General features: G+C 45.9%; 2 protein-coding genes across 6 annotated transcripts in view; both read right to left on the bottom strand.

The window, feature by feature from the left end:
* KHDC1L (KH domain containing 1 like) overlaps positions 1-7,209 on the bottom strand; it is a 39,386-nt gene extending 32,177 nt beyond the window's left edge. The window contains exon 1 of the mRNA XM_055390623.2: positions 7,145-7,209. The gene's annotated coding sequence lies outside the window, so the exon portion shown is untranslated. The remainder of the gene's footprint in view (positions 1-7,144) is intronic.
* KHDC1 (KH domain containing 1) overlaps positions 1-22,078 on the bottom strand; it is a 73,474-nt gene that overhangs the window by 14,483 nt on the left and 36,913 nt on the right. For 2 of the 5 annotated variants that reach the window (XM_063707706.1, XM_055390622.2), the window contains exon 1: positions 6,985-7,146. The exons of 2 other annotated variants lie outside the window; for them this stretch is intronic. The gene's annotated coding sequence lies outside the window, so the exon portion shown is untranslated. Of the gene's footprint in view, positions 1-6,984; positions 7,414-22,078 lie in introns of those variants that run through there. One more of the 5 variants, XM_019030052.3, reaches the window with a different exon arrangement.

The raw sequence follows: 22,078 nt of genomic DNA on the forward strand, positions 1-22,078 counted from the left end.
GAGACTGGAGAATCGCTTGAACCTGGGAGGTGGAGGTTGCAGTGAGCTGAGATCGTGCCACTGCACCTCAGCCTGGGTGACAGAGTGAGACCCTGTCTCAAAAAAAAAAAAAAAAAAAAGAGGTCAGACTCCTTAAACTACACTGAAGTTTATACAGACTTGCAGAGCCATGATTGTCTAGCCTGAAGTCTGAATGGAGTTAGAAATACTGTGGTACCTTAGACAATCATGAGATTCTTCCCTAGGAATGTTTTAGTAAAATCAAAGTGGATTACTTTCCAAAGGTCAGGCATATACATTTATCTCCTTAGGCCTAGTAATTTCGAATGTGCTTCACTCCTTTACAGGTCCTTTTTTATTCAATATTAGAATAAATTGCTAGCCATTAAAAAGACTTTCATTCATTTATTCAACAAATAATTACTTAGTGCCTACTATTCGGCAGGTGCTGTGCTAGGCCTCAGGGGCATTATAAAATTGAACAATTCATTTCTAGAAAATAGCTTCATTGAACAACTGTTGAGTATATTATTCATAAACTTATAGAAAATATTATTCTCCCATTAAAAAATGGCCATTATGTGTAGACAATTTTTATTGGCAGTCTGTGAACAATCTGAACTCTTTCAACATTTGCTTTATAGACTCGCTCCAGGTTTAGACATAAGCCAGTCAGGGGGTCTGGCGTTACAAATGAGATTTGGTCAACAAAAAGCAGCAGGATAGAAACTTCTAACAACTATTAACAGCCAGTTTACCAATACATAAGCATAATCTGCCAAACATAGCTGGTGTAACTGGTGACTTCACACTTTAGCACTGCACATTTTCTTCTCAGCCAAATATGTGACAATAATAACAACATGGTAGGAGAAAGGTGCCTGTTGTTATAAGACATTTCCACGTGTCTCATCTCATATAATTCACACTCCCATTATCCCCATTTTACTATCAGGAAACTGCTTTTAAGATAAGTTTCAATAGTGTCTAACTAGTAAATGGAGTTCGAACTGGAACCCAACTCTCCTCATGCTAAGGTTTATATTCATTCTACTAAGGCATGGGCTTAGTGTTTATAAAATAAAATGCTTTAAGTAAGTTATCTAGAGGTGCACCTGAGTTAACATAATTAAAATCACCAGCTGATCCTTACAAAAAATTTCCCAAAGAAGGTTCTGACTTAATATATATTAAAAGGCATGGCCAGTGGGGCACGGTGGCTCAAACCTGTAATCCTAACACTTTGGGAGGCTGAGGCAGGCAGACAGCTTGAGCCCAAGAGTTTGAGACCAGCCTAGGCAACATGGCAAAACCCCATCTCTACAAAAAATACAAAAATTAGCTGGGCATGGTGGCATGCACCTATAGTCCCAGCTACTTGAGAGGCTGAGGTGGGAAGATTGCTTGAGCCCAGGAGGTCAAGGCTTCAGTGAGCTTTCATCATACCACTGCAATCCAGCCTGGGTGACAGAGTAGAGTTCGTCTCAAAAGAATAAACAAAAACAAAAAGCAAGGCATGGCCTTCCTTAGGAATTTGGTTTGGGGATTCTCTAACAATAGCAACCAATTGAGGGTGTCTGGGCTCATGGTTGGGAATTTTTGTTTGTTTGTTTATTTGTTTTGAGACGAAGTCTCACTCTTTCGCCAGACTGGAGTACACGATCTCGGCTCACTGCAACCTCCGCCTCCCAGGTTCAAGAGATTCTCCTGCCTTAGCCTCCCGAGTAGCTGGGACTACAGGTGCACGCCACCACACCCGGCTAATTTTTGTATTTTTAGTAGAGATAGGGTTTCACCATGTTGGCCAGGATGGTCTCAATCTCCTGACCTCGTGATCCACCTGCCTCGGCCTCCCAAAGTGCTGGGATTACAGGCGTGAGCCACCGTGCCTGGCCCTTTTTGGTTCTTGATTATAATTCATCTTTAAATAGTTAAGAGCAACTTGTGCTGTTTGATATTCATGGCCAAGTAAAACTCTTTGACCCTCAGACAAACAGTATGATTTCATATATATGAAATATCTAGGCCAGGCATGGTAGCTCACACCTGTAATCCCAGCATGCTGGGAGGCCAAGACAAGAGAATTGCTTGAGGCCAGGAGTTCAAGATCAGGCTGGGCAACATAGTGAGACTTCATCTCTACTAAAAATTTTTAAAATAAAAATAAATTGGGCCAGGCACAGTGGCTCACGCCTATAATCCCAGCACTTTGGGAGGCCCAAGGTGGGCAGATCACTTGAGGTCAGGAGTTCGAGACCAGCCTGGCCAACATGGTGAAACTCTGTCTCTACTAAAATACAAAAATTAGCTGGGCGTGGTGGTGCACACCTGTAATCCCAGCTACTCCGGAGGCTGAGGCAGGAGAATCACTTGAATCCGGGAGGTAGAGGTTGCAGTGAGCTGAGATCGTGCCACTGCACTCCAGCCTGGGCAAGAGAGCGAGACTCCATCTCTAAATAAATAAATAAGTAAGTAAGTAAGTAGTAATTAAGCAAGCCAGGTGTGGCGGCACGCACCTACAGTATCAACTACTTGGGAGACTAAGGTGGAAGGATCACTTGAGCCTGGGAAGTTGAGGCTGCAGTGAGCCATGATTATGCCACTGCACTCTGGCCTAGGTGACAGAGAGAGACCCTGTCTCAAAAAAGAAAAAAAAAAAAAAGAAATATCTAGAATAAGCAAATATATCAGCAAAAGGTCTCCTACTACTGCTTGACCTACAAGAAAGAGTCAAATAAGTGTTAGCCCAGTTAAAGTGAACGTTGAGTCTCTGCATCACAGCTCATGCTGTTAGTAGGAAGGATGCATTTGACCATTCCACAAGATTAAACGATTTCTTACTGAGAATCCAAGGGCCAAAGGCGGAAGGTGGAGGGGGTGATCAACTCTGAAACCTAGATTCAAAAAGCACTTCTGTGTGACCTCAGAAAAGGTATCTATCTCTCAGCATCAGTTTCCCTACCTGTAAAATGGTATTAATCATTCCTAATTCCCGCAGTTGCTGGATCACATAAGTTAATGTGCCTGAGTGCAAGGCTGTGAGCCTTCTGCCTTTCCCTAAGACACAGGTGAGCTGCTCATCCAGCAGATGGAGATTGTCTGGAAGGGCCTACTGGGCTGCCTACTATGGGCTCAAGCTTTGAGCGGCTAGGGCTAGAGGCCTGACCCAACGGGAGCCCACTGGTGAGAGGAATGGCAGTAAATGCAAGGGCAGGGCTTGCAGGAAGAATTTTTAATAGAATCTGCTGCTCAGGAGCCTTACACAAATTCCCTGGGGCCCTGCTTCTTCCTACTCCCCACCAGGGCAATACTGGGACCAACATGCTCTTAAGGGAACCTGGTGGCTTAAGACAGAATATTTTGAGATTCAGATAGTGTTTTACTTTCCCGTGTGGCTATGAAAGTGATTCTAGAGTTGGCACTCAAGTCCAGGTCCCATCTTTCCTCATTTTGGAAGGCTTTCTGCTGACAAATCCAATATGCTTTTTGTTTGTTTGTTTTGAAACGGAGTCTCGCTCTGTCGCCCAGGCTGGAGTGCAGTGGCTATTCATAGGTGCAGTTATAGTGCACTAGCCTGGAGTTCCTGGGCTCAAGCCATCCTCCTGCCCTAGCTTCCTGAATAACTAGGACTACAGCCATGCACTACCACACCTGGCTAAATTCAATTATTTTAAATTAGCTGGAAGAAGAAAGACATTGGGGTTCTTCTTACTTCTCCTTGAGAGGACCAGATTTGGTCCCCAATTTTTAGAACAAAAATATTCACATTGAGAAAGCCAAGGATAGATCGAAGGGAATGCAGAAGCAGTCACATACTAGTTACATGCAGCAAGAAAGTCATCCTTTAGATTTATAAACTCCTTGTCATGTTGTTTCCTCTCTTGGCCCCTTCTCCACACTTTTAAACAAGCATGTTGTGGTCTCAGTTGAGAGCTTGACAAGGTTTTTGCTATGGTTGAGACATCAATCTCTTTTGTAATTGAATCTATTCACCAGGGATAGTGTGAGCAAACCATGTTCAAGCTCTTTGTCTTTGTCCTAACTAGGCATTTACCATATAAACATAATAAGAAACAAGCCCCTGCAAGTCTTTCTTTTTAACCAATTATCTGGCTGTTTCTCTTGCTGTAGTCCTGCCTTCATTAAAAGCTGTCCAGGGGGTAGGGCACATTCTTTGGAAGCATATCTAAGATGCCAATTTCTTTGCATTTCAGTGAAAAGTAAGTCATCAGGGTATTTGGGACATCTCTTCAAGCTTTTCTTGATGGTCTATATCAGCATAGTCCCCTCCTTTCCAGCTTTCCTCATTCCTACTTTAGAGTCCGCTATTGTGCCTTTATGCCTTCAAATTGCGGTATACCCATATATCCATATAAAAAACATTTTTCTTTCTGTAATCATTACAGGGGAGTCCAGTGTGATTTACAGAACAAATTGAAATCATTCTATCAAGATGTAACAAAAAATTAAGGGGAAGGCTCTGGGCTGGGGAATGTTAATTAGCCCCTAACCCACCCTATCATCTTTCTCTAGTTCACAAAGATAACTGTCAATTTATCCTCAATGTTCAGAATAATGCCTTATACCTAGTAAGCAATAAGCAATCAACAAATATTTGTTTAGAGAATGAGTAAACTATTACCATAGTTTATTTACCTGCTGAAATTATATTTTTCTAATTTTAAACTATTATGCAAAAAGTTTCCAGTTAAATATTTTGCATACCTCTTTTTGAACACCTGTTTATCTGTAGAATAAAAAAGTTAAATTAGAATGTCTGAAGCAATCAATGTTCTTCAGTATAATCAATATTACTTCAAAGATTAATTTTAATATTTTAACTTCAATTAATACTGCCAAATCTACCCCCACCCCTAGCAGTGGCTATCCTGATTTATACTTCTACTAAGAATATTCACTTTTCCACAAAATTGATATTTTCAAATTTCAGTTTTAGCCAGTGTGGGAGAAAATGGATCTCTCTATTGTTTTGCTTTGCATGCCAGCATCACTAGTGCAGTTAAGCATCTTTTTTATGTGGTCAGTTTTATTTCATTCTTACTTCTTCATCTATTGTCTGTTTATACATTTGCCCATTTCTCTGTAGGGTTGTCTTTTTCTTATATATATTTGTTTTCACTATCTATTCCAGATGTTAATTCTTTGTGCACTGTATGTTTCCTCTTTTTAAACTTTATTCATGGCATTTTTGTTCTATGAAACATTTTAGCCCATAATCTCACATCATGGAAGAGTAATTACCTTGCAAACCTCTCTTGTCTACTCCTACTCGGTAGCATCAAATCCAGTTGATTCAAGTCTTGCCCTCTCTTTAGAGGAAATATAGTGTGGTGATTAGAAGCATAGGCCAGGCATGGTGGCTCACGCCTGTAATCCCAGCACTTTGGGAGGCCAAGGTGAGCAGATTACCTGAGGTCAGGAGTTTGAGACCAGCCTGGCCAACATGGTGAAACCCCGTCTCTACTAAAAATACAAAAATTAGCTGGGCATGGTGGCGCATGCCTGTAATCCCAGCTACTTGAGAGGCTGAGGCACAAGAATGGCTTGAACCCAGAAGGCGGGGATTGCAGTGAGCTAAGATCATGCCACTGCCTGGTGACAGAGCTAGACTCTGTCTCAAAAAATAAATAAATAAATAAAAATTTTTTTAAAAAAATAAGCATAGACTCTAGGACGAGGCACAGTGGCTCACACCTGTAATCCCAACACTTTGGGAGGTCGAGGCAGGCGGACCCCTTGAGCCCAGGAATTTGAGACCGGCCTGGGCAATATGGTGAAACCCTGTCACTACAAAAAAAGTACCAAAAAAAAAAAAATAGGCTGGGAGTGGTGGCTCACGCCTGTAATCCCAGCACTTTGGGAGGCCAAGGCGGGTGGATCACGAGGTCAGGAGTTTGAAACCAGCCTGGCCAAGGTGGTGAAACCCCATCTCTGCTAAAAATACAAAAGTTAGCTGGGCATGGTGGCAGGCACCTGTAATCCCAGCTACTCGGGAGGCTGAGGCAGGAGAATCGCTTGAACCCGGGAGATAGAGGTTGCAGTGAGCCAAGATCGCACCGCTGCACTCCAGCCTGGGTGACAGAGCAAGACTCCATCTCAAAAAAAAAAAAAAAAAAGCCTAGCTGGGCAAGGTGGTATGTGCCTGCGGTCTCAGCTACTCAGGAGGCTGAGGTGAGAGAATTCATTGAGCCCGGCAGGTTGGGGCTGCAGTGAGCCATGATGGTGCCACAGCCCTCCAGCCTAGGCAGCAGGAAAGAGGCCCTTCTCGAAAAAAAAAAAAAAAAGCATAGACTCTGGGGCCAAATTGATGTGCTCAAGCAAAGGTTTCGCCACTTACGGTGTAACCTTGGGCCAGTTGCTTAACCTCTCTTGACCTCACTCGCCTTCTTTGTAAACCAGAGGTGGTAATAGTATACCCATTTCATAGGGCTGTGGTGAGAACTAGATGAGTTAATACATTTAAAGAGCTTAAAAGTGTCTGGTGCATAGCAAGTGCTACGTAAATGTTAAACCTTTCCTGCCCTTTTCATCTGCTCCTCCTTTCCCTTGTTTCCTGTTACAGCATTCCTTCTTTTTTTCTTACTATTTCCTCACTATGCCTTTGCTTGAATACTAAAAAGAAACTACTGGTCCAACAGCAGGCAACACCTCATGCGATTACTTTAAATGACTTCAAAATAATACAAACATATCCAGCACAATAGTTTACATTTTAAAGGTGTTACACCCATTTTGTTTTGAGATGTGTCAACAAAACCCGTGTTTCTTTTCTTTCTATAAGTTTAAAATGTCCCCAAATCAATTAACAATAGAGGAAAGTCACGCTGTTTTAATTTTTCTCTTTATACTGCTATCTCCTGTTTCCCCTGTTTTTACACTTCTTTGCAGCTCACTTTCCTTATCTGTAAGATATTCTTAGGATGAACTTAGTAAGAAATGTGCAAGATCTAGATGAAGACCCACCAGATAGGATGCTCTCTTGCAGACACGCAACTCACTGACTCAACCAGTGAGGAAATTATCCCACAAAGCAGATAATCCTAACGGAGGGCAGAATTCAGGACTGAGCATCTCAGTGATGCCGCCGGGAACCCAGGCTTCTCTGTCCCTTCACCGGACTAACCGAGTTCGAGACCACAGGGGGGTCAGGTAGCCAAGGCTGGGCTCTGACGGTAGGAATGAAGGAGGTGAGGGTGGCGCGCCGCAGGCCTGGGCCACTCCCCGAGTAGGGCGGCGGCGGCGGCGGCGGCGGCGGCGGCAGCGGCGGCAGCGGCTGCAGGCCTGGCCGATTGTGAGGAGACAGCGGTGCCTCCTGGGCCGCGCACCCGACCCTTCCAGGGGTCCCGGCTCGCGCCGCGGCCGCGCGAGGCGCACTCGAGCGGAAGTGGCGGCGACCCCGCCGGAAGCGCGCGGCTGCGGCGCGGGAAGCAACCCAGAGCCGTCCTCCCGCCTGCTCTGTGTAGGAGACAGCCTGCGGAGCCCACTGCCGGCGCGCCGAGAGCCCAGCAGCTCTTGAGTCCAGGAAGCAAGGGTGGGAGGAGGGACGAGCCAGTGGCAATGACCCAGACCCGGACGACCCCCATTGCTGAGCCAGCGGAGCTGCTTGGTGAGTGGCCTCCAGGCGGCATCTCTTGCTCTCAGCCCGGAGGGGGTTTTGGGGACCCAGGCTATGGGGCTGCCTCTTCCCATGCCTTCAGTTCACCCCGATATGGGGTGAAAAACCCTAGAGACCCTCGGGAGTCGGTCCACCAAGGGAGGTCCAGACTCCCCAGGAATGTTGCCTGGGGAGGGGTGTCGCGGTAGGGGGGGGGGTGACCCAGGCCCACCCTCTGCAGGGCACTTAAAATGCTCCACATCCCCAGTGGATGCCTGTCACGCATCACACCGTGGTGTATTTGAGATCCCATATGCTCCACATCCCCAGTGGATGCCTGTCACGCATCACACCGTGGTGTATTTGAGATCCCATCTGCCACTTGGGCTGGAGGGAAATGAATGTTTTTGGGTTTCTTGTCATTGCTTCCTGCGGATTCCATTTTACTCCTGTTCGTTTATGGCCTCAAACATGAATTTGAAGAATTTTGCCCTCCCTGGCAGTATTGGGAAGAAGATTCTTTTGTTCAAGTCCGTTTGGACAATTAGATGGGAGTATTTACAAAGGGTCGGGCTGGGCATGGTGGCTCACACCTGTAATCCCAACACTTTGGGAGGCCAAAGAGCAAGGATCGCTTGAGCCCAGGAGTTCGAAACCAGCTGGGGCAACAGAGGGAGAACTTGTCTCTACAAAAAATTTAAAAATTAGCTGGGCATGGTGGTGCATGCCTGTAGCCCAAGCTATATGGGAAGCTGAGGTGGGAGGATTGCTTGAGCCCGAGAGTTTGAGGCTGCTGTGAGCTGAGATCACGCCACTGCATTCCAACCTGGGCAACAAAGCAAGACCCTGTCTGAGGTCAACTCTGCCCCCAGGAAGGTGTGGGACCTTGCAATCTTATCTAGGTTGCGTCTTTTTCACTGAAATCACGAAATCATTAAGGTAAGTAGGGAAGGGTCAAGATAGGTAAGATGAGTGAGGGGACACAGACACCAGTAAAAGTTCTAACTTTGAGGACTCCTCCAGTATTCTTTTCATCCTAAAGCTTCTGGCCTATCAGCTAGTTCAGACACAGCCTAGGAGTCTCAAGCCAGTACAGGAACAAGGAGGCAGGTTGCCCTCTTGGGGCAAAGCTGTGGCCCCACCCTTGATGAAGAACGCCTGTAGGAACCCAGGACCTGTGAGCAGGTAGAGTCCTGAAGGTTTAAGATTCTGTGGAGCAGGTATGTGCAGTGCCAGTGCGCAACCAGCAACTGATGGACAGGAATAGGTAGAGCTGCTCTGAGTGCATTCCTTTGGCAAGCCTGGGCCAGAGGTACACAGGAAGGAATTAGTCATGTGGTATCATAGGCCAGGTGTGGAAGCAAATGAGCCAGAGTGGAACCAGGACCAGCCAGGGCCAAGGCAGGGAGAAGAGTTCCTCTAGCTGACATTGACAGGAAAGCAGAGTCAAAAACCTGGAATGGTTTGCTTCAAAGACTGGATGCTGCCTAATGACCTCGAAGGCCAGTGATACCTGGACTCTTGAGTGAGCAAGGCAGATTTTGGAATGAGCACACAACTTCAAGTAAGCCCAGAGATGATTACCTGTAGTTTCTGCTGCTCTTAGAGGCAGAATCATCTGAGAACTGATTGAGGAGTGCATGTATATCCCAGAGACTAGTGCACTCTAGGATAAAAGGAGTCATTCAGCCCTTACTCTTGGTTGGATGCAGGGTGTAGTTTTAATAAAATGTCACAGAACAAATTTCTAAGACCTTTAGGTTGAGTGAGTGTTAGAGTTTGTCTAGTAGTATATTTCTCATCAGTTACCTATTTAGCTGTTCTGCATAGGCCTTTGAGATAAGGAAATAAGTAAGATAAATTCTCCCCAGAAACCGCAAAACAATTATAATGTTGAGAGAAGAATGAAGTAGTAACTCTGTCTGTACTGAAGAAGGAATTCGGTGTACAGAAAAGAGGTCACTGCCTGAGGTCAGGAGTTCAAGATCAGCCTGGCCAACATGGTGAAACCCCATCTCTACAAAAATACAAAAATTAGTCGGGCATGATGGTGGGTGCCTGTAATCCCAGCTACTCGGGAGGCTGAGGCAGGAGAATTGCTAGAACCTGGGAGGTGGAAGTTGCAGTGAGCCAAGACTGTGCCATTGCACTCTGGCCTGGGCAACTGAGCGAGACTCCGTCTCAAAAAAAAAAAAAAAAGGTAACTGGTGACTGGTCACTGTGAGCTGGATTGGAGGAAGGTGGGAATGGAGACTAAGGGCTCTTGCTGAGAGGAGTTTGAGTAAGCCTTTTTCAGGTTCTCTTGTCTTTAGCATTTAAATCCTGGACTTCATAAGTAGACTGACAGTTGTGGCATTAACACAACTAAAAGGCAGGGTTACCCTCTTAGAGTACACTTGGAAAATCAGTCTGAAATGAAAGAAACTTTGTTGGTGAAGTGGAAGTGGAAGTTTTGGTTGGGTGCAGTGGCTCATACCTGTAATCCTAACATTTTGGGAGGCAAAGGTGGGAGGATTGCTTGAGACCAGGAGTTTGAGACCAGCCTGGGCAACATGGCGAGATCCCTTTTCTTTTTCTTTTTTTTGGGGGGAGACGAGGTCTGGCTTTGTTACCCAGGCTAAAGCGCAGTGCAATGGCATTCTAACACTCATCCAACCTAAGGGTCTTAGTATCCATACAAAAAGCATTGACAAAAAGCATGCCATATGTTAAGATCAAGGTTTATCTTTGGGTGTTGAGTGCAACACTTGTTATAAGAAGCAAAATAAACTTAGAAGCAAAGGAGTAGATGAGGATCTGTCTTGGGGGAAAATCCAAAGATTAGTTGTGATCAGAGTATAGTACCTTTTGGCCTGACTTATATAACAAACTCTGCAATATGTTAAAACCTTTAATGAAAACAAGGGAGATGTTGGACTCTAATGTCACTCTTAATGAAATAACCAACATTTGTTGAGCTTTTTACTACATACCACAGGTGTTCTTCTAAGCTTTTTACTTTCATTAGCTCAATAGTCCTTGCCTTATCATATAATAGGCACTACTGCATGGATATATGTTGTCATTTACTGAGGAAGCAGTTATCAAGAGCCCAGACAATAAGCTGAGAAATCTGAGTTGACTTTAAAGTCCTCCTGTGTTTCAACAAGGGTGCCAAGACCATTCGATGGAGGAGGGACAGTCTTTTCAAAAAATGGTACTTGGAAAGCTGGATATCCACATACAAAAGAATGTTGTTGGCCTCCTTACCTTATACCAGATACAGAACTTAAAGTGGATCAAAGACCTAAATGTAAAACTGTTAGAAGAAAACACAGGGCAAAAGCTTCATGATGTTAGATTTGGCAATGATTTCTCAGATATGACTCCAAAAGCATATGCAACAACAACAAAAAAGATGAATTGGATTTCATCAAAATTATAAACTTTTGTGCATCAAAGAACATGAAGAAGAATGAAAAGACAACCCACAGAATGAGAAAAAAATATTTGCAAATCATGTATCTGATAAGAGATTAATATACAGGATAACAACCCAATTGAAACATAAAGTAGCCAAGTGCATTGGCACACACTTATAGTCCCTACTATTCAGGAGGCTGAGGCAGGAGGATTGCTGAGCCCAGAAGTTCGAGACCAGCGTGGGCAACATTGCAAGGCCCTATCTCAAACAATAAATTATAAGCAAAGGACTTAAATAGACATTTCTCCAAAGACGATATACAAATGGCCAATAAGAACATGAAAAGATGTTCAACATCACTAGTCATTAGGGAAATGCAGATCAAAACCACAATGAGATACCAGTTCATACCCATTAGAATGGCTGTTATCAAAAAAATGGGGCCAAGCACGGTGGCTCACGCCTGTAATCCCAGCACTCTAGGAGGCCAAGGCAGGTGGATCACCTAAGGTCAGGAGTTCAAGACCAGCCTGGCCAACATGGCAAAACCCCATCTCTACTAAAAAAAATGCAAAAATTAGCTGGTTGTGGTGGCAGGCGCCTGTAGTCCCAGCTACTCGGGAGGCTGAGGCACGAGAATTGCTTGAACCTGGGAGACAGAGGTTGGAGTGAGCTGAGATCATGCCACTGCACTCCAGACTGGGTGACAGAGGAAGACTCCATCTCAAAAAAAAGAAAAAAGAAAAGAAAAAATGGAAAAGACAAAATTGTTGGCAAAGATATTGAGAAATTTGAACCCTTGTTATTACTGGTAGGAATATAAAATGGTGCAGCCACTGTGGAAGACAGTTTAATGTGTCCTCAGAAAGTTAGAGAATTACCTTATGACCCAGCAATTCCATTTTTAGGTATATATTCAAAAGAATTGAAAGCAGAGACTGAAATAAGTGCAGATACTTGGATGCCAGTATTTATAATAGCGTTATTCACAGTGGCCAAAATGTGGAACCAACCCAAGAATCGATGAGCAGATGAATGGATAAACAAAATGTGATTTAGACATACAACGGAATATTATTCAGCCTTTTTTTTTTTTTTTGAGACGGAGTTTTGTTCTTGTTGCGCAGGCTGGAGTGCGATGGCACGATCTCGGCTCACTGCAACCTCCGCCTCCTGGGTTCAAGCAATTCTCCTGCCTCAACCCCCCGAGTAGCTGGGATTACAGGCACACGCCACCATGCCCAGCGAATTTTGTATTTTTAGTAGAGACGGGGTTTTTCTCCATGTTGGTCATGTGTCTGGAATTGGTGGGTTCTTGGTCTCACTGACTTCGAGAATGAAGACGCGGACCCTCAGAGTGAGTCTTAACAGCTCTTAAGGTGGCATGTCTGGAGTTTGTTCCTTTTTATGTTCGGATGTGTTCGGAGTTTCTTCCCTCTGGTGGGTTCGTGGTCTCCCTGGCTTCAGGAGTGAAGCTGCAGACTTTCGCGGTGAGTGGTACAGCTCATAAAAGAAGTGTGGACACAAAGAGTAAGCAGCAGCAAGATTTATTGCAAAGAACAAAGCTTCCACAGTGTGGAAGGGGACCCCAACCGGTTGCCGCTGCTGGCTCAGGAAGCCTGCTTTTATTCTTATCTGGCCCCACCCACGTCCTGCTGATTGGTAGGGCCAAGTGGTCTGTTTTGGACAGGGCGCTGATTGGTGCGTTTACAATCCCTGAGCTAGGCATAAAGGTTCTCCCCGTCCCCACTAGATTAACCAGATACAGAGTGTGGATACAAAGGTTCTCCAAGGCCCCACCAGAGCAGCTAGATACAGAGTGTCGATTGGTGCACTCACAAACCCTGAGCTATACACAAGGTGCTGATTGGTGTATTTACAATCCCTGAGCTAGACATAAAGGCTCTCCACGTCCCCACCAGACTCAGGAGCCCAGCTGGCTTTGCCTAGTGGATCCTGCACCAGGGCTGCAGGTGGAGCTGCCTGCCAGTCCCGCACCCTGCGGTCGCACTCCTCAGCCCTTGGGTGGTTGATGGGACTGGGTGCTGTGGAGCAGGGGGTGGTGCTCGTCGGGGAGGCTCGGGCAGCACAGGAGCCCGTGGAGTGGGTGGGCGGCTCAGGCATGAAGGGCTGCAGTTCCCGAGCCCTTGCCCCGCGGGAAGGCAGCTAAGGCTCGGTGAGAAATCGAGCCCAGCGCCGGTGGACTGGCACTGCTGGGGGACCCAGTACACCCTCCGCAGCCGCTGGCCCGGGTGTTAAGCCCCTCATTGCCTGGGCCGGCTGCTCCGAGTACGGGGCCACCAAGCCCATGCCCACGCGGAACTCCAGCTGGCCTGCAAGCACCGCGCGCAGCCCCGGTTCCCGCTCGCGCCTCTCCCTCCACACCTCCCTGCAAGCTGAGGGAGCCGTCTCTGGCCTTGGCCAGCCCAGAAACGGGCTCCCACAGTGCAGCGGTGGGCCGAAGAGCTCCTCAAGTGCCGCCAAAGTGGGAGTCCAGGCAGAGGAGGCGCCGACAGCGAGCGAGGGCTGTGAGGACTGCCAGCACGCTGTCACCTCTCAGTCAGGCTGGTCTCAAACTCCCAACCTCACGTGATCTGCCCGCCTCGGCCTCCCAAAGTGCTGGGATTACAGGCATGAGTCACTGTGCCCAGCCTGAATCTTTTTATGTTTATTGTTTGTGGATTTTGTTTCATTCTTACGAATGCCCTCCTTATTCCATGACTATAAAATATTTGCTAATGGTTTCCTGTGGTATGGTTTGAGTTTTCTTTTTTACATTTAAATGTTTGATGTTCCTGAGGTGTGATTCGATTTAGGTTGTTAGGTATAGTTCAAATGAATTTTTATTATTTTTATTATTTTACCTATTTAAGTCTAATTTTACTGTTTGTTGTTGTTGTTGGAGACAGAGCCTCACTCTGCCACCCAAGCTGGAGTGCAGTGGTGTGATCATAGCTCACAGCAGCCTCAAATTCCTGGGCTCCAGTTATCTTCCCACCTCAGTCTCCTGAGCAGCTGGGACTACAGGCATGGACCACTATGCCTGGCCAATTTTTTAATTGTTTTTATTTTTGTGGAGACAAGGTCTCACCATCTTGCCCAGGCTGATCTCAAGCTCCTTGGCTCAAGTGATCCTCCCTCCTTGGCCTCCCAAAGTGCTGGGATTACAGGTGTGACCTATTGCACCTGGCCTCAAATGGATTTTTAATAGGTTATAACCTGTTTATTCCAATGGTAATTCAATCCTTGATTGAGTAATCCGCCTTTTCCACAGTAATCTGAATTGTCCCCTTTATTAAATATTAAATTTCTATGCATATATGTGAGTGTATTTTTGGTTTTCTGTTCTATTTCATTGATTGGTCTTTTCATGCATTAATAAAACTGCAGCCTTTTATTTATTGAAGTATTGTACTATTTAGTACACGGATAGGACTAAGCCTTTTTCATGCCTGTGTTTTGTAGAGCTTGTAGTTTAGGAATCATTTTAAAATTTTTACGTGGTTTAACCCAGGAGGCAGAGGTTGCAGTGAGCTGAGATTTTGCCACTACACTCCAACCTGGGCAACAGAGCGAGACTCCATTCCAAAAAAAATAAGAAAAAGAAAAACAGAAAAATAATAATTACATCTGCAAAGACCTTATTTCCAGGTAAGTCCACATTCACAAGTATCAGGAATTAGAATTTGGACATATCTTTTTGAGGTATTCAATTTAACCCACTACACCCAGTTGACAATATATATCAACACCCTCTTCACTTAGTGTCCTGAAGGAATTGATCCTATAGTGGAAAAGTTTTTGTTTCTATTTTTTCTTTTTTTTTTTTTTCTGAAATCAAGTTTTGCTCTTGTCGCCCAGGCTGGAGTGCAGTGGCGTGATCTCAGCTCACTGCAACCTCCACCTCCCAGGTTCAAGTGATTCTCCTGCCTCAGCCTCCCGAGTAGCTGGGACTACAGGCGAGTGCCACCATGCCTGGCTAATTTTTTGTATTTTTAGTAGAGACGGGGTTTTACCATCTTGGCCAGGCTGGTCTCGATCTCTTGACTTCATGATCCACCCACATCGGCCTCTCAAAGTGCTGGGATTACAAGCGTGAGCCACCGCGCCCGGCCTGTTGCTCTTTTTCTTTGTACATTCTGTTAATATTTTAATCGTTAATTAGTAAATGATGGCAGTGTTTTTCAGACTGCAAGTTGTCACCCATTAGAGAATGGTGAAATTAGCTTAGTCGGTCACAATCAATACCCTTTATAATATAAAAGAGAATGTAGCAAAGTCTATTAATTTCTTTTTGAAATATATAGACATGATGTAAAATGTTTTGGGTTTTTGTTTTTTTTGTTGTTGTTGGCGGGGGACAGAATCTCACTCTGACGCCCAGGCTGGAGTGCAGTGGCACGATCTCAGCTCACTGCAACCACCTCCGCCCTCTGGGTCCAAGTGATTTTCTGCCTCAGCCTCCTCAGTAGCTGGGATTACAGGCACCTGCCACCACACCTGGCTAATTTTGTATTTTTAGTAGACACAGGGTTTCACCATCTTTGCCAGGCTGGTCTTGAACTCCTGACCTCGTGATCCACCTGCCTTGGCCTCCCAAAGTGCTGGGATTACAGGCGTAATCCACCGTGCCTGGTGTAAAATGTATTTTTTATTATGAGTCTAAGTCAAAAAAGCATAAGAAACATGTATGATGCATTCCTACCTTGTAATAATGAATAGCCATTAAGAAGACTGAGGTTAGGCTGGGTGCAGTGGCTCACACCTGTAATCTCAGCACTATGGGAGGCCAAGGCGGGTGGATCACCTGAGATCAGGAGTTCAAGACCAGCCTGGCCAACATGGTGAAACCCCTTCTCTACTAAAACTACAAGAATTAGCCAGGCATGGTGGCGCATGCCTGTAATCCCAGCTACTAGGGGGTGCTGAGGCAGGAGGATTGCTTGAACCTGGGAGGCAGATGTTGCAGTGAGCTGAGATCGTGCCACTGCACTCCAGCCTGGGCAACAGAGTGAGACTCCATCTCAAAAAAAAATAAGAAGACTGAGGTTGATCAGTATGTACTGACAGATGGGGATGTCCTTGGTACATATGGATGTGGACTGAAAAATCAACTCTTTATAGTGTAATCCCATTAAAAAAAAAAAAGGTTACAAATTGTGCTTTTCTATGAGTAGTGTTGACTGTCAACACCAGACAACACTACTCATAGAAAAGCACAATTTGTCTCTAAAGGTCCACCAGAAAAAACTTTTGATCATGCAAACCTAAGTTTATTAGAATTCCTACACCATCATTTTTGTTTGTTTTTGAGACGGAGTCTTGCTCTGTCGCCCAGGCTGGAGTGCAATGGAGCAATCTCGGCTCACTGCAATCTCTGCCTCCCAGGTTCAAGCTATTCTCCTGCCTCAGACTCCCAAGTAGCTGGGACTACAGGCACCTGCCACCACGTCGGGGTTTCACCATGTTGTCTAGGCTGGTCTTGAACTGCTGACCTTGTGATCCGCCCACCCTGGCCTCCCAAAGTGCTGGGATTACAGGCGTGAGCCACCGCGCCCAGCCCTCCTACACCATCTTGATAGAACCTTAGTACAATCTCAGAAGGAAAAAGCCAGGTAGAAGGCCAGACGTGGTGGCTCACACCCATAATCCCAGCGCTTTGGGAGGCTGAGGTGGGCAGATCACTTCAGATCAGGAGTTCCAGACCAGCCTAGCCAACATGGTAAGACCCCGTCTCTACTAAAAATACAAAAAAATTAGCCAGGTTTGGTGGTGGGTGCCTGTAATCCCAGTTACTCAGGAGGCTAAGGCAGGAGAATCGCTTGAACCCAGAAGGCAGAGGTTGCAGTGAGCCGAGATGGCACCACTGCACTCCAGCCTGGGTGACAGAGCAAGACTCCATCTCGGGGGGGAAAAGAAAAAAAAAAAAACAGGGAGAGATCTTTATATTTTAGGGCCTGGGCTGGATAATTTTCTTTTCTTTTCTTTTCTTTTTTTTTTTTTTTTTGGAGATGGAGTCTCACTGTCACCCAGGCTGGAGTGCAATGGGGTGATCTTGGCTCACTGCAACCTCCACCTCCCAGGTTCAAGTGATTCTCCTGCCTCAGCCTCCCAAGTAGCTGGGATTACAGGCACGTGCCACCATGCCTGGCTAATTTTTGTATTTTTAGTAGAGATGGGGTTTCACCATGTTGGCCAGGCTGGTCTCGAACTCCTGACCTCGTGATCCGCCCACCTCGGCCTCCCAAAGTGCTGGGATTACAGGCGTGAGCCACCGCGCCCAGCTTTTTTGTTTGTTTCTTTTGTTGTTGTTGTTGTTGTTTTTTTTTGAGACGGAGTCTCTCTCTGTTGCCCAGGCTGGAGTGCAATGGCATGATCTCGGCTCACTGCAACCTTCGCCTCCTGGGTTCAAGCAATTCTCCTGTCTCAGCCTCCCAAGTAGCTGGGATTACAGGCACGTGCCACAACGCCCAGCTAATTTTTGTATTTTCAGTAGAGATAGGGTTTCACCATGTTGGCCAGGCTGGTCTCGAACTTCTGACCTGAAGTGATCCCCCTGCCTCAGCCTCCCAAAGTGCTGGAATTATAGGCACGAGCCACCGCTCCCAGCCTAAAATTGACATTTTAAAATGTTATTTTATTTATTCATTTTAAAATAATAGTAATAAGCCAGGCACGGGCCGGGCGCAGTGGCTCACGCCTGTAGTCCCAGCACTTTGGGAGGCCAAGGTAGGCAGATCATGAGGTCAGGAGATCGAGACCATCCTGGCTAACACGGTGAAACCCCGTCTCTACTAAAAATACAAAAAATTAGCCGGGCGTGGTGGCGGGCGCCTGTAGTCCCAGCAACTCGGGAGGCTGAGGAGGCAGGAGAATGGCGTGAACCCGGGAGGTGGAGCTTGCAGTGAGTCGAGATCACGCCACTGCCCTCCAGACTGGGCAACAGGGCAATACTCTGTCTTAGAAAAAATAAAAAAATAAGCCAGACACAATGGTTCACACCTATAATCCTAACACTTTGGGAGGCAAAGGTGGGAGGATCACTTGAAGCCAAGAGTGGAGACCAGCCTGAGCAACCTAATGAAACTGCATCTCCATAAAAAATAAAAAGTTAACCAGGTGTGGTGGCACATGCCTGTAGTCCCAGCTACTTGGGAAGATTGCTTGAATTCGGGAGTTTGAGGCTACAGTGAAATACAATGGAGCCACTGCATACCAGCCTGGGTGACAGTGAGACTCTTTCTCTAAAAAAACAAAATGACAGTAATAGCCACTACATGTTATAACATTTTTATTAAATCAATTTTTATCCAATATTAACATAACATTATATTTTTAATGAAAAATAACTATTTGCCAAAACAAAAAAGAATGGCATCATTCTACATTTTTGCAAATATGTATAGCGGGGCTCATTAGGCAATTGCCTGGACTCTCATCCCAGTCCACTTCTATTTATTAGCTGGTTAGCACTGCAGCAATCATCCTCATTCTAATGTATCCATTGTCCATTGCTGAGAGAAAGAAATCTATGAACTCTACCTAATGTTGGTGAGCAGTGTGCCTTATATGGTTTGGCTCTGTGTCGCCACCCAGATCTCACCTTGAATTGTAATAATCCCCACATGTAAAGGGCAAGACCATGTGGAAGTAATTGGATCATGGGGGCGGTTTCCCCCATGCTTTCTCATGATGAGTGACTCTCACGACATCTGATGCTTTTATAAGCGTCTGGCATTTCCCCTACTGGCGCTCATTCATTCTCCTACCACCTTGTGAAAAGGTGCCTTCCGCCATGATTGTAAGTTTCCTGAGGTCTCCCCAGCAATGTGGAACTGTGAGTCAATTAAACCTCTTTTCTTTGTAAAGTACCCAGTCTCGTGTAGCAGCATAACAGACTAATACAGTGCCTTTGATAATTTTATAACATTTATTATTGGGAAACAACTGGAGCAAAGAAGGCCTGTACTCCAACCCAGGTTCATGCACCCTACCATGCGAGCGCCACCTGGACTGGCTGGAGATGGGATCTGTGCACTGCTGAGGCCTTGTACTGGCTAGCCAGGATCTGAGGGAGCCAATTAGCGGGTGCCCCTGGAGGAGGTGGAGCTTACAGAAGGAACTAACCTGGCACCATGGGCCAATCTAGAGCAGTCTTGTCCTGTCCCCAGTCCACAAGGGATTCTCTCTAATTTCAGATCCCAGTCTGAGGCCGGGTGCGGTGGCTCATGCCTGTAATCCCAGCACTTTGGGAGGCCCAGGCGGGCAGATCACCTGAGGTTGGGAATTTGAGACCAGCCTGACCAACATGGAGAAACCCCGTCCCTACTAAAAATACAAAAAGCTGGGCATGGTGGCGCATACCTATAATCCCATCTACTCGGGAGGCTGAGGCAGGAGGATCACTTGAACCCAGGAGGTGAAGGTTGTGGTCAGCCAAGATCACACCACTGCGCTCCAGCCTGGGCAACAAGAGCGAAACTCTGTCTTAAAAACAAAACAACAAAAAAACAAAAACAGATTCCAGTCTGTTTGCAGGCAACGGTACCCAGCCTGGTTGCAACCCTGTGCGGGGTGACACGGCTCTATGGGAAGTGTGTCTATCCCGGAAAGGGACTCCTTTTGCATACTTGCCTCACTGGTGCAGGTTTAGGCACATTCTGAAACCATCAGTGCTTTACTTGGTGGCTGGTCACCTGGAAAAGATATTTGGTAAGTGTCCTGTTGTCTTTACCACTGCACTATACTTTTGACTCCCCTGGCTCACCCTAAACCACCCACCTGAAACCTAAGGCAGAATCTAGTGTCCTGCAGGCCAGCATCCCAGTGACGTCTTTCCCCTCTCCCCCCAATCCCCTCCCAGCCTTGCCCCATTTGGTAAAACTTCAGCCTTCCTTTCTACACAGGCTCAAGCAGAGTCTTCCTCCTGGTGTTCCAGCAGGAGTTCAAGGTCCTGCTCCATATGGGACAGCTAGATTCTGAGGGCAATGTTGAGATCCTCATCTCCAGAAGGTGCTGGTGCCAGAAATGTGACAAAAGGCTGATTGACAGGCCAGGCACGGTGGCTCACGCCTGTATTCCCAGCACTTTGGGAGGCCCAGGCGGGTGGATCATGAGGTCAAGAGTTCGAGACCATCCTGGCCAATATGGTGAAACCCTGTCTCTACTAAAAATACAAAAAATTAGCTGGGCGTGGTGGCACGCACCTGTAGTCCCAACTACTTGGGAGGCTGAGGCAGGAGAATTGCTTGAACCGGGAGGAGGAGGTTGCAGTGAGCAGAGATCGTGCCACTGCTCTCCAGCCTGGGCGGCAGACTGAGTGAGATTCTGTCTAAAAAAAAAAAGAGGCCTGGTGTGGTGGCTCAGGCCTGTAATCCTAGCACTTTGGGAGGCTGAGGCAGGTGGACTGCCTGAGGTCAAGAGGTCAGGACCAGCCTGTCCAACATGGTGAAACCCCGTCTCTACTAAAAATGCAAAAATTAGCCGGATGTGGTGGCACATGCCTGTAATCCCAGCTACTTCGGAGGCTGAGGCAGAAGAATTGCTTGAACCCAGGGTGTGGAAGTTGCAGTGAACCAAGATCATGCCACTTCACTCCAACCTGGGCGAAAGAGCAAAACTTCATCTCAAAAAAAGAAAAGTATTTTAAAAAAAAATGAAAAAAACTAGCCAGGCTTTGTAGCATGTGCCTGTTGCCCCTTCTAATTGGAAGGCTGAGGTGGGAAGATCACTTGAGCTTGGGAGGTTAAGGCTGCAGTGAGCAGTGGTTGCACCACCTCACTCCAACCTGGGGTCAGAAGGAGACCCTATCTCAAAAAAACAACTTTGTAAACTGTGATCCACACCTCAGTGCCGTGGGATAAAACTGTCCAGTAGCCTGGCCTCCGAGGCCCTGTCTGAATCCTCCTTTTTTGCACCTGTAGCTAAAGGGCAGCAAGTGTTTTCTGTACTCTATATTCACTTTAAAGATTCAAAATGAGTTATAATAAAAAATAAATGTAAAATATCCTTAGCAATTGGTATCGATTTACAAGAAAGCTTTCTTTGCTTGCTCCCACATGAAGAAAAAAGGTGAAGAATTACAAAAGGTTGGTTCAGCTTTTCAATTTTGTTGTGTTAAGTGGGTGTAGCTAGGATAATTAATGTCCCAGGGAACTTTTGTAAATAAGGAAGAACATTCCTGTTTATTCTTTCATTAATGCTAGTTTTGAAAAAATAGGCTCTATAAATTAAGTTTTCATGTGTTGAAACATTGACAAACTGATTCCATTCTCCTTAACTGTTAGTTAAAAAGAACAAGTCTGGTCGGGCACGGTGGCTCACACCTGTAATTCAAGACTGGGAAGTGGAGGCAGGTGGATCACCTGAGGTCAGGAGTTCCAGACCAGCCTACCCAACATGGTGAAACCCCATCTCTACTAGAAATACAAAAATTAGCCAGGCATGTTGGCATGCGCCTGTAATCCCAGCTACTCAGGAGGCTGAGGCAGGAGAATCGCCTGAACCCAGGAGGCAGAGGTTGCAGTGAGCCAAGATTGTGCCATTGCACTCCAGCCTGGGTGACAGAGCAAGACTCTGTCTCCAAAAAAAACAGAACAAGTCCGTCATGTTTCTTTATCATGATTTTCAGTAGCTTAAATGACAAAACACATTATCAGTTAGTATAAAACTTTAAAATATCGCTTGGGCCAAGCGCAATTGCTTATATCTGTAATCCCAGCACTTTGGGAGACCGAGGCAGGAAGATTGCTTGAGGCAGGAAGATTGCTTGAGTCCAGGAGTTCAAAACAAGCCTGGGCGGTATAGTGAGACCTTGTCTCTATAAAAAAAAAAACTTAAAAATTAGCCAGGCATGTTGGCATGTACCTATATAGTCCCAGCTACCGAGGGAGCAGTAGGTGGGACAGAGGCAAGAGGATCGCTTGGGCCTGGATTCAGGCTGCAGTGAGCCATGATCACACCAGCCACTGTGCTATAGTCTGTATGATGGAGATCGTGTCTCAAAAAAAAAAAAAAATCACTAAATTAGCATTTGGTATATGTCAGGTTTTATGGTTTTT

The sequence above is a fragment of the Gorilla gorilla genome, chromosome 5 (genome assembly GCF_029281585.2).
Source record: "Gorilla gorilla gorilla isolate KB3781 chromosome 5, NHGRI_mGorGor1-v2.1_pri, whole genome shotgun sequence".
NCBI lineage: Eukaryota > Metazoa > Chordata > Mammalia > Primates > Hominidae > Gorilla > Gorilla gorilla.